Source organism: Lissotriton vulgaris, chromosome 10, assembly GCF_964263255.1.
Source record: "Lissotriton vulgaris chromosome 10, aLisVul1.2, whole genome shotgun sequence".
In the NCBI taxonomy this organism is placed as follows: Eukaryota; Metazoa; Chordata; class Amphibia; order Caudata; family Salamandridae; genus Lissotriton; species Lissotriton vulgaris.
In genome coordinates, this window is record NC_141698.1 from 566,063,607 (window position 1) to 566,077,598 (window position 13,992).

Below are 13,992 nucleotides of genomic sequence, written 5' to 3' on the forward strand. Positions count from 1 at the left end.
CCCAGCAGACCAGGAGGCAAGGAACCAGCTACCCCACCCTCACAGCCAGGCAGCCAAAAGGGGCAGAACAGGAACAGAAGCCACTCAAGCCCAGCAGGAGCAGTACCAGCATCCACAATCAAAGCTGTTGACAGACAGAAAAAAAAACCAGGTGGAATGCTGTGGGAGGGGTGGGGTTAGTGTCCCAGCATTCTTCTGATCTTTTTTTCTGTCGGGAGATGGTTATCTCCACATTGTAATGAATGAGACGAGGACATAAGGGACCAGGGGGTAAGGCTTACTTCCCCTGACGTGGTGTTGGATCATACACTCTACTCCAGAAACCAAGGTTAGTGGTTAGACCAGTGTTCTTGGGTATTCTTGGCTATTGCGATTAGTTTGATGTGTTAAAGATAACCACTCCATGCATTCATTCCATTTTATTTGTGGTGTATTGAATTATGTCATCGACTTTAATCAGGACTTCCAAACCTAGGGCGTGATTCACAAACTACACAATTTGAAAGTTTTACCTTATACACAGGTCACCTCCTCTTAGCAGTTCTCCTGAATCTGTTTGCACAGACAAATTACACTCCCTACTACTTTGTCAGTCTAAAGCTTCCACTATATATAATTTTTTACATACTTTAGCTATACCAAGAGACAAAACTAAGACAGAATTACTGTGGGAAAAGGAATTTGATACCTCCTGGACTGTAGACTTCTGGGATAAAATTTGGCTTAAACTTAGGAAATCTTCTAGGGCCGTAAATACGACACAAACACCCTTTTTTGTATATAGCAGACTCCTATTCTCACCTCTTGCTCTCAATACATATCACTCTGATGTTTCACATAGCTGCTGGTCTTGCTCACTACCACATGCCAATTTATTCCATTTGCTTTTTACATGCAAGTTTGTCCGAACCTTCTGGGAAAAAGTGTGGACACAACTTAATTTGATTTTTCACTCCAACTATCCTTTCTCTATTTTACATATCTTTTTAGGTAGCTTATCTCCTATTTGGGACCGTTCTGATATTAATGTAAAAAAATTGACCTATTATTGGCAGTGGCCTTCCAACAAATAACGAAGAACTGGAAGGATTTTACTAAGCTTTCATACCAAGCATGGTGGCATGCTGTCTGCTACAATCATAAGCTAGGCACCACATTTGTGTACCCATCACATTTGGCATCCAAACGCTTAGTCTTATGGGTACCAGTTCTTCATTGATGCTAGTGCTAAACACTCTGTTACCCCTACTCCTCTGCAGCAAGAAGTCACTAGACTTCCTTTATGTTAATCTACAGTTCTATTTGTAATTTCTTATATATATAGTATAGCATATGATATGGTTATTTTGATTGTATTTGTAATCTTTGATTGTTTTGTTTTATATCCTGGATATTCTTCCAATCCAACTGGTACATTGTGTGCATTCTTATTATTTTCACTGTTTTTATACTGTACAGATTATTGTACTTCTGTTGTGTTTATATCTAGGACCCTAATTCAATATTCCCAATTTATGCCCTTATGAGGTTATAATCAATAATATCCTGATAAAGGCATAAGAATCAGATCCATATTCAGTAATAGCCCATGCAGTCCAAAGCACAGCACGGCTAAACCCATCGACTCCTAGAAAGCACAACGCGTTCTTTAAACAAACCAAGCCTCCACAAGCCCGGGAAATCCCCCCTGCTTTTGTTTTGATTTGAACAAGAACTCCTGAAGCCCAGAAAGAACTGTTAGTTCTTAGTGACGTCTTATGTCCAACCTTACATCAAACCCGGCACCTTCCAGGTATAAAATACCAACAGTTGCCTTAAGCAAACACACGGTGGTTTGGAGCAGAGCGGCCATCTACTTGCCTCTTGACGCACTGAGAGAGACGCTGTCTTTTTCTCCAGCCGAGAAAATCCAGCTCCGGTGTTTCCAGCTTACCCTTGCGGGTTGCTGGAATATCGAGTCCTGAGGAAAAAGATACCAGACCTCCCACATTCTGTTACCAAGGTACGGAGCTGACTAAACCGTTAAGAGAATTTTTGATGCAGATTCTTGGCAAAATAATCTTAACCAGCTTAACTTAAAAACTGCTGCTTACTCATCCCCTCTCACGTGTTAGGCTTAGGTCAGGTAAACCGGGGTAGGCTTAGTTAGAAGCACCAGTTGAGTACGTTAGTCAATGTACTTATGTATGTATATATTTTATCCATTTTAAAGTATCATATGGCTAAGAAACCATATCAATGCTTTTACAGTATTATTTCATAATACTACTTTTACTGTACGCACTTTACTTTACTTTAAGTATTTCAATTGTGGCAATTAATTTCTCTTGCATGAGGAAGAAGACTGCTTAGTAAAAAACACCTTTTATTGAAAACGCCCGTCTCTCTATTTCTCTGCATTCTGGTGAAACTAAGTATGCACTGCTGACTGAGTGAAATAGCTGCCTATTGTTTTCACACGACTCTAGAGATACACTCTTATTCTGAGGGAGCAAAGTTGTCATGATTATGCGGTTGTCGGAAACTGAAGCCCTTCTTGTCTGAGCCAGGGAAGTTCATCCCTCCCTATTCATTCGAGAACGTTTCCAGTGACCTCTGAGCTAGCTGGCGCAAACCTAATTAAGTTTAACATAGTCAGTAGAGACCTGGATGACCTCAGTCCTACGTCTAAATTGCTGTTTATGTTATTCTAATGCGCAGAGCCTATTGGGAAAATAGGAACTACACTACACTTCTTTATCCTAATAAACTTTTTTCGGAACGAGAAAGTTTTACCTTATGTCTATGCCTAAGTTTGAAGTAAATTTCCGATTTATTTTTTTAATTTAGAATGAATTTTATTTCGCCTTACATTTATGCAAGCTCAAGATGTCCATGAGTGCTCAAATTGTAACCATGTATGCATATGCATAAGCAAACTGTGTTATTTTTTTTAGTGGAAAAGTAAGGCAAAAGAGAATTTACATTTGTAAACTTTTTTTTTGATTTCTCCGCAGGTTAGATTATTTTATCCATGGAGAAACTCCATCCCACACACCACCATTGAATGTGCTCACTTTCTATTCCGACCGAAAAGATGAAGTAAATTTGAAACTCGGCTCTTGCTGAACAATTCACAAAGGAGAGGCGAAAAAAAAATCTTAGTTTATTCAATGAATAATTTACGCTTACTTGTGTGTGAAAAGTTTGTCTTTTCTCGAGATTCACATTCAATTATATCAGCACAATGTCTAGTGTAAGGTGTTAGGAGCATACGCTGAATATGAATATGCACGATATTCACTCAGAATTCGGATTTACTCACACCTTAGTACTTCTACTTATCCAGAACTCGTCAATGCACCCATTAACAATATTGAAGGTTAAAAAATGTCACAAACTTAGCTACTTTTACATTTTGGCCATTTGATATTTTCTCATGCATGCTACTCACTCACACACAGAGGTCTTTTTGCAATACTTTAGACTTAATCCGGCGTAAATTAGGTTACTTACCTGATTTTAATTGCATATTACCTCTACTAAAAGTTCACAAACATGCTTTTTATTAACAGAATGCTGATTTTTCTCTCAATGTTTACGAGTTTTTTTATACACATATTACTGTAAATGTTAGATATTTTGCATATATTCACTCTTTGCATTATTCCGGAGTAAATGCGGTATAACTCAGGCACTCTGAGGCATGTTTCATGCACATTTCTAAACTTGTGTCAATGGCTCCAGTTTCGTGTATGTAGAGCACATTTGCAGTGTAGTTAGCTGATTGAGAGACAAAAATCTGCACAATTTCTTCAACTGCAATCAATACATAATCTTATGGTGTATTTCACAAAAGCATTTAAGAGTACGAGAAGTATGAATGAATGAATGACTGTTTCTTTATTACTTGATTAACAAAAATCATTGCAATTAAAACTTTAAAAACAAAGTAGTGTATAAACGACACTATCCAGTTCCTACAATAGACACCTGTACAAAATAAACATATCTATGGTAAAATTGATACGCAACGAGTACGAGAAGTAGTATTTCAGGAGTTTTCTTTCAAGTAGTTTTACCTGTTTTTGTGATTCGGCCCCATAACGTCCAATTCCTTATTATTAAGAGTGAAAAGGGGCAGGATCACTCTCCTTATTGTTCGTACTAACTGTATATGGATATTTAGTCTCAATTTCAGGGACAACTCGCAAACGAATTTCAAAGTACGTAAACGAGTACTACAGGAATACTAATTCACATATGCCAAAATATCTTCGTGAAACGCCCTTTTATTGTACATTACCCACACGCCACAGTCATAGGTATCTTCACCTTAGACATAGGTGTCTCTGCTAATCATCCACGGTACCTATGCATAACCTCAGACTCTTGCAGACGAAAGCATTCCTTGCAGTCTAAAAGCTTTTTAAACGGATCCCTTCATGTCGAAAGTTGGCCCATTACCAACCCATTCAGACTCCCAATAAAAGTGATTGCTTCGGTGGGATGCGGTTGCCAGGCAACACATCCAACTGGACAATCAAGAAGTAAGTGCGCTCGTTTTCTGTGATAGGATCCAGGAAATACAACAGAATATGTAACAGTGCCAAGTGCATCCTAAAAATACATATCGGAAGAAGTGTTCCATGTTTGAGTTCTTTAAGCGGTTCTGCTTCCTTGAAGAAACAGAACTGGGCGTTGGTGACTCATTCAGTTTCACTTCCTTGTGTTCTTGACGTGACGGGAGAGCTGCTTGACACATTTAATATCTGAGCAATCTTCCACTCCTACATTCTGGGGTCTTGACGCATATTATCTTGTCATTATTTCTTCCTCCTTACAGAAACATGTTTAATGCCATAATCTGCTCTTGTTTTTGGTGATGATGAAATCATCCCCTGCAGCTGCTCAGTGCTCGAGGACGGCTATCAATAGAAAGCGGTGGCACGAGATCCAAGAAGGAGCCAGGGTGGCCAAGGAATATTTGGTACTCTAAAAACATTGACAAAGACAGTCACGACCTTGTGATTCAGGGAGAGCAGGTTATTTCATAGATCAAGTGCTTTTCCTTTCTAGCCATTTGTACTAAATTAAACAAATTGGCAGAAAAACAACCCACAAATCATATTCTGCCAACTTGAAGAATTTTGCCAACCTTTGAGCAAAAGTAGCAGTGAGATTGTAAAACCTTTGTTTTCTAGTCCAAACTCAGAGATGTTTCCTTAACCCCTTCCGTGCTTCGAACGTCCAACGGTCGTCGCGTGCACTACCTCGCTGGTGCTGCGCACGACCGTTGGACGTCCGAATCCCGTTAGCGCGATCGAACGTCCGCACTGGGGCGGAATGTTCGACGCGCTAAACGGGTTAAGAGCACAGCAAACACTAAATACACATGATTTTTTGCTGAGACCAGTGCTCAGTGCCACATCGCTTATTGTGGTATAAGTGACCATCTTATTTATTTATATAGCGCTGGCTAGACCAGAAGGTATCAGAGCGCTTTACATGAGAATCAACAATGTAACAGAAAGAGATCAACAATTACAGAATACATCAAAAAATAGGGAATACATTAGGAGAGGAAGAAACGAGAGAGAAAAGTAGTGGAGGGGCAGGGGAGGTGAGAAAGGGAGTATAAGGGAAGAGACAACAAGGAGAGACGAAAGAAAGTCTGTCTAAAGACCGACTGGGTAGGTGATGACCAAGGAAGGAATCCACGGCCCATCTCCCCTATAGCAAACCAGGTAGCTCCATCGGGCATCAGACAAAATAGTTCAGTCTCAATACATTGAGAGAGGAGAGACGGAGAGACTTAAATAGAGAGAGGATGCGGGAAGAGACAACAGGAGAGACTAAAGGAAGTCTTTCTAAAGACCGTCTGGGTAGGTGACGACAAAGGAGGGAATCCACGGCCCATCTCCCCTATAGCTAAACCAGGTAGCTCCATCGGGCATCAGACAAAATAGTTCTGTCGCAATACATTGAGAGAGGAGAGACGGAGAGACTTAAATAGAGAGAGGATGCGGGAAGAGACGACAGGAGAGACGAAAGGAAGTCTGTCTAAAGACCGAGTGGGTAGGTGACGACCAAGGAGGGAATCCACGGCCCATCTCCCCAATAGCTGAACCAGGTACCAGGTGATCTGATATCACTGGAGATGTCATTAATGGTGTCAAGTGGAATATCCTCCGTGATAGTGATGGAGCGAAGTGGCAAAAGCAAAATTTTGCGTACCCTTCGTGAAATCAATGTTCCATAACGTTAACTTTTACTAATGGTGTGTTGTGGTAAATTAATCAACCATAGAATAAGTTGCACTCATAAACACACGTGGGAATACTAATTTTGCCCGCATGAAGCAATATAATTAAGTTATATGTATTGTAATTGTGATGTGAACTAATGCATAGCTTAAATATAAATATACGCAGTTTAAATGTGCTTATTGTACATGTTTTGTGCCAGAAAGGCGTCGGATATGTAAGTATAAAATGCATTTATGTGGCTTACCTGCTAGGTAATAACTAATGGGGAAACATTAGTATGGTGGGAGGTAAACAGAAGGGCTTTAGTTCCATATTTAACATGAATTTGTGTTTGTTTCTATGATAGTTCCAAAAGTGGCCTCTGAGGCCTACAGAATTATGGCTGCTCGGGTAAACTGCGAGCAAATGTTGAACTGCACATGCGCGTCAAAAGCCTGCAAGTGAGAGTGAACTGCCCGTGCTCTGATGGGAGGTTCAAGGCTACCTTGGCCTAGAAGACAGGATGATTGCCAAAAACATGGACATTCAAATGTTCTGAACGTGGGAATAAACCTGAAAGTTGCAAGACAAGGAAGTGACCAGGCCAAAGACTGTCCTAAACAATGAACCTTTATGAAACTGCTGATTCACTGTGAACATGATGCTGTAATGATGAGGAAAAGCTCATCCACCCCAAAATTGTCCAATCAGAACCCGAATTGGTGATATTAGATACTTTTTAGATAGATTAAGCTACGAAATTAGTGTATAAAAACCCCTGATTTTGTGTTGAAGTATTGCTCCTTTCGATTTCTTCTCAAAGTGCTGCCGGATTACAGATCGAATCCTGAATGTGAGAACTCTTTGATTTTGCTTGTTTTTCTTTGCAGGACTGAAAGGATAAGATGAGGGTTTAGTTAGGGATGTTAGGATAGTATGAGTTGGGAACTATCTGTTCTTTGCTAATCTTAACTTAATTCTGAAATAAATGTCTATTTCCAGAGCTTTTAAATAAAATTATCATTTTGAAATAAAGTTAAGATTTTTACTGAATAAAGAATTAATTAATGCCTCAAAGTCAGACATACTAAAAGTTTTTTTTAAATAAAATTAGGAAGATGGAAGATGAAAAGCTAGTCTTGTAGTTTTTCCTACGCCTGATTTTCATTCTGATTCAGAAAAGGGGGTGGTGATGAACAGAGTGTCTGAATTAAGCAGACCACTCTTACCCAGTCCAAAGATCAGGGCTTAATCCATCACCGTTTTTTAGCTCACTGCACCATCCCAGTCAGAACTTGGCTATATGCAAATTAGTCTGACCCTGGCCCAGTGCATCATGGGAACAGGGAAGACCAAACTACCAAGCCAATTCTTATACTGGGAAGGAAAAAAGCTACCGGGGACCGGTTTCTGGCATTTCAGCCGTCTTCGGCCCGGCTTGCTTGAATCCTGATGGTGCAATGAGCTAGGGACTCACATCTGAGTATACCCTTCCACGCTTATGGTGGACAAAAATGATTCAGAAAAGGGGGTGGTGATGAACAGAGTGTCTGAATTAAGCAGACCACTCTTACCCAGTCCAAAGATCAGGGCTTAATCCATCACCGTTTTTTAGCTCACTGCACCATCCCAGCTCAGAACTTGGCTGCATGCAAATTAGTCTGACCCTGGCCCAGTGCATCATGGGAACAGGGAAGACCAAACTACCAAGCCAATTCTTATACTGGGAAGGAAAAAAGCTACCGGGGACCGGTTTCTGGCATTTCAGCCGTCTTCGGCCCGGCTTGCTTGAATCCTGATGGTGCAATGAGCTAGGGACTCACATCTGAGTATACCCTTCCACGCTTATGGTGGACAAAAATGATTCAGAAAAGGGGGTGGTGATGAACAGAGTGTCTGAATTAAGCAGACCACTCTTACCCAGTCCAAAGATCAGGGCTTAATCCATCACCGTTTTTTTCATTCTAGCAGATCCATTGCCACTATGGTGGTGTGTCTGAATAAATTGGTGTTTGATTAAACCATGGTAAATCGTTTAAACTATAATGTGTAAATAATAACTAGTTAAATAGGTTTAGACACTCCGCCAATGTTATGGTAGGTCTCCTTTGTTCTTTCACCAATCCCTGAAGTCGAGTTAAATGAACAGAGAAAGTGTGCAGTGTTATGGGCCCAACTGGGAATAAATGTGTGTTCAGAGGTTTCAGGGAAATGGCGATGTTGAGTTAGAATTTATTTTTGGAGTCCCGCTGTAGCAATAGCATCTGCAAGTTCATGAGACGTATATTGAGGGAGTCATGGTGATCTTTTGTTTAGGTTTTGGATCATAACAATAGTGTGCATGTAAACAAAGTACTCAAAGGGTTAATGTGAATGAGAACTTTTTGCCAAACTCTTGGTTCGCTCCCTGATTTGTAAGCTTTCCATTAGAGGAGTCCTGTTGGCTCTATCGGTGGAGCGCTTACTACCTTAGTCTTCTGATTGACTAGCAATGTGTGGCAAAAGTCTTCGGTTATTCCATGCCATTTTATTTGGGTATGGCTGAATTATTGGCTGTGAAACACATAAAAGGTGAAACGAGGCTTCTTACAATAAGTCTAACCACTGACAATAGCTCAGAGTAGCACTCCAACCCATAATTATTTTGCTCACCATGCCACCTCAGTTTGGACCCAGCAATATGCACATCAGTCTTGACCCTGCTCTGCATGGGAACAGACCAGCCTAAACTACCAAGCCAGGCCCTCCCTAAACGGGAACCCAATCACTCTAACCCACTGTCAAGACTAGTCTGAATAAGGCTGTGTCTAAACTGAGTTGGCATGTTGAGCAAAAGAACAGTGGTTTGGAGTGCTACACAGAGTAATTGTCAGAGGTAAGATGTATTGAAAGCAACCTTCCATCACCTTTTGAGCATCTTATGTACCGTCCTAAGTGGCATGAGTATTCCCAGACGTGGGTCCCATTCTCACTGTGTCACTGGAATCAAGCTATACCTGTCTGATGAGCCCATAACTAGGGAGAAAATTGTCCTGTGTTGCTTATCTTCCAGCTCAGGAAGAACTTGACTTGGCAGTTTGGGCTGTACTGTTCACACGAGGAACAGCGCCAAGATTAATTTGCATATGGCTGGGTCTGAACTAAGGTGGCATTGGGAGCAAATGAATGATGGGTTGGAGTGCTACCACATGCAATTGCCAATGGTTAGACTTATTGCAAGCAGCCTTACACCGCCTATTCTGTGTTTCATGTATCCCCTAAGTGGCATGGATATGCCCAGACGTGGGTCCCATGTTCACTGTGTCACAGGAACTTGAGTGACTCCATAAAGATGGCCCTGGTCCTCCAGTGGTTGTCAATATGGCAGAGAACCACAGTCGACCTGACACAAACTATTATAAGAGAATGTTGTAATCTAGATCATAACAAAAGGATCGGGTGGCTATATTATGTAGAAACAGTGCTGAAATCCCTATGGGTGGCAAAACATTTTCAGGACCCCGATACTTGCAAAGAAGTCAAGAATAAATTGGTTAATAGATCTATATTCCCAAAGATCAGAACAAGCCCGTAGGGAGAAAAAAACGGATCTATCAGTGTTCTATTGCATATAACCTAGTCCCACCAATATCAGGAGAGGGTTTTCATTATTTATCTTCCATAAACAATGCGCAGCACAGATTCATATTATTATGCTTCAGACTGAATATGATCCTGATATTCTTGGGCTACCCACAAAATAAATATATATTAGCAGATCTCGCTCCCTGCCCTTGTAACAACCATTCTTTTCAGTCAGACCTGCATATTTTACTATTTTGTAAAAACTACTCTGTGGAAAGGAAAATATTCATACTTCCAATCCTTAGGCACCATAATTTTCGGCAATGCCGGGTTGCCATGTATTTTCTAAAGACGTTACCAGACCCATTTGAATGTTTCTGTGTTGCTTCATTTCTATGGGCCTGTTTTAGAAAGAGGAAAAAGGTGGGACCACTTTTTGATAGTAGTGTGTAATTTTTTAATCATGAATCGTTTTCTCCTTTCATATAAATGATTTCAAAGGTCCTGTTTCTGATCACAGAAAACTTGTTTAATACTTATTTTAATCAATGTAAATATGTATTTAATAACTTGAAATTATTGTATATGAGCTGTTGTGCTTTTATGGTCTATTAACAAAAGATTGAATAAAGCTATGTGACTGACTGACTGCTGAGTGTTATGGTATTAGTATTGGTAGACAAAAACTGTTACACATGAAATTACATAATTAAATAACATTCTTGTGTACCATAGGTTAGCTCACCTTAACTTACCTGCCTATTGAAAGTAGTTTGCTGTTGGGTTAGTTCTAATCTCTGGATTTTAAACTGAAGATTGAGCTTGAGTGTGTGAATCACCTCCCTCGCCAAGAACCCACCCACCGACCCCACCAACCCAGACGCCGCAGCCCGAAACCTCAGATAGTGGATCGACGACTGCACCAACACCCTTGCCCCACTCAAGAAACCCTCCAACAGCCACTCCAACAAGAGAGCCACCTGGTTTACAGACGAGCTCCAGACCTCTAAACGCGCATGCCGGAAACTGGAGAAGACATGGCTCCACGAACGCACACCGAACAACCACGCAGCCCACAAGGACGCCACCCGCAGACACCACCACCTCATCAGATTGGCCAAGAGATTCTCCTTCAAATTCGCTTGGATACCAACGCATACGACAGCAAAGAGCTCTTCAGCATCGTAAAGGAACTCTCCAACTCTAGCGCCAACGCCAACGACATCCCGCCCTCACAAGAACTGTGTGACAACCTAGCCATCTTCTTCAACCGCAAGATCACTGCCATCCACGACAGCTTCAACACCACGACCACCCCGATTACGCCAGACTCCACCTACCCTGTGAACACCACCAGCGCCAACCGCCTGACCTCCTGGTCCAACATCAACGATGACGAGACACGCAAGGTCATGAACTCCATCCACACAGGATCTCCGTCTGACCCGTGCCCACACCACGTTTTCAACAAAGCAGAAGCAGCCATCGCACCCCAACTATGGAAGATCATCAACATCTCCTTCAAAACAGCAACATTCCCGGAAAGCTGGAAGCACGCCAAAATCAACGCCCTCCTCAAGAAGCCCAAAGCGGACCCCAAGGACCTCAAGAACTTCCGGCCCATCTCCCTGCGCCCGGCAAAGGTTATCGAGAAAATCGTCAACATGCAACTGGCCTGCCACCTGAAAGACAACATCTTGGACCCGTCCTAGTCTGGATTCAGGCGAAACCATAGCACCAAGACAGCTCTCATTGCCGCTACAGACGACATCAGGCGCCAACTAGACAACGGCGAAACATCATCCCTCATCCTCCTGGACCTGTTAGCCGCCTTCGACACGGTCTGCCATCGCACTCTAAAGACACGCCTCCTAGAAGCTGGAATCCAAGCGAAGGCTCTTCACAGGACCACGTACTTCCTCTCCGGCAGAACCCATAGCGTCCACCTCCCACCCTTCCGATCCGAAGCCACCGACATCATCTGCGGCGTCCCCCAGGGCTCATCCCTCAGCCCAACGCTGTTCAATGTCTACATGGCCCCCCTCGCACAAGTGGCCTGGCATCACAACCTCAACATCATCTCCTTTGCTAACGACACCCAGCTCATCCTCTCCCTCACCAAGGACCCACACACCGTCAAACCAACCTCCAAGAGGGAAGGAAGGCTGTCACCGACTGGATGAGGAGCAGTCGTCTGAAGCTGAACTCAGACAAGACGGAGGTCCTCATCCTCAGACCCACCAACTCAGGCTGGGACAACTCCTGGTGGCCGACCAGCACTGGGAACAGCACCAACACCCACCGACCATGCATGCAATTTAGGATTCATCCTCGAATCCTCCCTCTCCATGTCTATGCAGATCAACACTCTCTCCTCCTCCTGCTACAACACCCTCCGCATGCTCCGCAGGATCTACAAGTGGATCCCGACCGAAACAAGGAGAATGGTGACACAGGCCCTCGTCAGCAGAAGCCTGGACTACGGCAACTCACTCTACACAGGAATCCCAGCCAAACACCTACGACAACTCCACTGCATCAAAACACCTCCGTCCGACTGATCGTCAATGTCCCCCGCCGCAGCCACATCACCCCCCACCTGAGAGACCTACACTGGCTCCCCGTTGACAAGAGGATCACCTTCAAGCTCCTCACCCATGCACACAAAGCACTCCACAACGCCGGACCAGCCTACCTGAACAGCAGACTCAGCTGCCACACCCCCACCCGCCAGCTCCGCTCCTCTAGCTTCGCCTGGCCGCTGTCCCCCGCATCCAACAAACGACCCCGGTGGCAGATCCTTCTTCCACCTCGCCACCAAGACCAGGAACACCCTCCCTACCCACATACGGCAGACCCAAGACCTACTCGCCTTCAGAAGACTCCTCAAGACCTGGCTCTTCGAGCAGTATCAGCGCCCCCTCTCCCCTCAGCGCCTTGGGACCCTCACGGGTAAATAGCGTGCTTTACAAGTACTCTGATTAATTGATTGAATGTATTTTGAGCTTCCATTGCTGGGATGTGCTGTGGTGTCGTTGTCTTGGAAATAGCCATGTTTTTGACTCACTTCTGAAGTGTGCATGCTCCTGAATGTTTCGATTGCTGCCTGGTAGTGAGTTCCAGGGCTTGGTGATATATCTTTAAGGTACATAGTAATAGTAAATCTGTCTCCATAAATATACTTACATTTTGATATTCTGTCCTCAATATTCTTGTACCACTATATTCTGGGGGTTGATGTCTAGTAGTACAACCAGTATTTGGGAAAGAATACACCTACAGTGCACAGCTTTATTGCTTGTTCATAGCTGGGAGCCACAACCTCTTAAAGATATACGTATGGCTATGGGCCTAGAAAAGCCATTAAAACCATCCACTCTATTGAGAGCAGATGTTGCGATGATTTTTTTTGTCCATCAACACCAGGAAAAGCCTGGTGGTGATGGACAGAAAAAGCAATAGTGACATCCACATGCTCAGAGAAAACTCTCAGGGTGTTGGGGTCATTAGTTCTTTTTTTCAGAAACAAACTCCCACTTTGGAAGTTTGTTCCTGAGAAATGAAAACAGTTATGTTTAGTTAACAGTCATCAAAACTGGTGCAAGCAGCCACTAAACCTTTTGTACCTTGAAGGGGACCATTGTAAAGGTAAAAAGATGACTGCTGGGGCGGCAGTCATCTCTACATTTGATAGATGGAGTACTGTTGGGATGGCAGGCTTAATGTACTCTGTTATCTCAACAGATGCTACTTTGTTTGTCAAACTCTAAACAAGGCCCTGCGTTTTTATCATTACATATTTTGCCTAAGTAAAACCCTCATACTGCTCCTAGTCCCATTGAGCCCGAGTGCACAATGTATCGATTTTTCCATGCACATTAAGCACATTGGGTGTAGGGCATGGCTTTTTGCAAACCTGGTCTCAGTCCTCATTCCAGACAAACCAATGCACACAGCCATTGGCCATTTATAGGGATACAATGGTACAGCATGTTGAGCCATGACATGCATTTAATAACAGTCCACTAGCACCTGCTGCATACACTCTAGAGCATGCAGAGTAGACACTGGGCACAGGCTACACCCTTAGGAAATGCATTGCACCAAGTCCTCATTGCTACCAATTCACTGTGTTTGACCTTCTGCTGTGTTCTTTGGGCTTGTAGCAAAGGATGGGGCCTTCAATCATACACCTCCCACA